The 930-nt window shown below is 67.8% G+C and overlaps 1 protein-coding gene across 1 annotated transcript in view; it reads left to right on the plus strand.

The window, feature by feature from the left end:
* Positions 1–930, plus strand: part of SNX27 (sorting nexin family member 27) — a 22,350-nt gene that overhangs the window by 20,494 nt on the left and 926 nt on the right. The gene's annotated exons all lie outside the window — the stretch shown is intronic.

Below are 930 nucleotides of genomic sequence, written 5' to 3' on the forward strand. Positions count from 1 at the left end.
GGGGTGCGCTCCCTGGATCACCGCCGCAGCTCCCACCACCCCCAAAACTCCCTCTGGGGCACGGCGCATCCCCCCCCAGTGCTGCCTGGCGCCCCCGACCCCCTCGCCAGCGTTGGGGCAGGGAAGGGCGATCCCGGACCAGGAGCGTTTCCCACCGCTCCCTCAGTGCTCTTCTCTCCCCGGTGTAAAATAGAGATTGATGGAATCTGGCAGATACGTTACAGATATATTTAGTGCTCTGTAAGTGCTGAGCTGCCTCCCCGACCGCAGATGCTGGCTGATAACGCTGGGTGTGCTCAGGAAGAGCAGGTTTGAGGCTCAGCCCATCGCGTCTCGCCCAGAAACGGCAGCCCGGCTCTTCCTCGGCCCCTCGCGGTCCCCGCCGGGATGCGGTGGTCCCTCCTTGTGTCCCTTCTCCGGAGGGGGCTGAGGTGTGTGCGGCTCCCTGCGGGATGAGGCTGGCTCGCCGCGGGTGACGAGCTCTGTTTGGGGACGTCGGGGTGGCTCGCGCCGTGTAGGTGGAGTTGTGGGAGCGAGACGGTGCCACGGGGCGGGGGACGGGCGCCGGTGCCCCCCGTGCCCACGCTGGGGAAAGGGGGGACACGGCGAAACGGCTCCATCCTCCTTTGGCGAGAGCTGAGCTGCTGCTGGGTTTGGCGGAGCCCCTGCGAGCGTGAGTTGGGTTATTCGCAGCCTTTGGCCCTTTTCTGGAGGGAAGGACGCCGGCGGAGCCGGGAGGGAGCGGGGATTCCCGGGGGCTCCATCCCATTCCCGGGGCTGCCCCTGCCCATCATCTCCCATCTCCCGCTGCTGCCGGCGGGCTGAGCCGCTTTCCTGCGGGGCGTTATTTGCCGTCTCCTCTGCACGGGGCACCTTCGGTAGTGCCGGAGAGGAGCCGGGATGCACTGGATCGAGGGGTCCCCGCGCGGG

The sequence above is a fragment of the Charadrius vociferus genome, unplaced genomic scaffold, assembly GCF_000708025.1.
Source record: "Charadrius vociferus isolate BGI_N301 unplaced genomic scaffold, ASM70802v2 scaffold2359, whole genome shotgun sequence".
NCBI lineage: Eukaryota > Metazoa > Chordata > Aves > Charadriiformes > Charadriidae > Charadrius > Charadrius vociferus.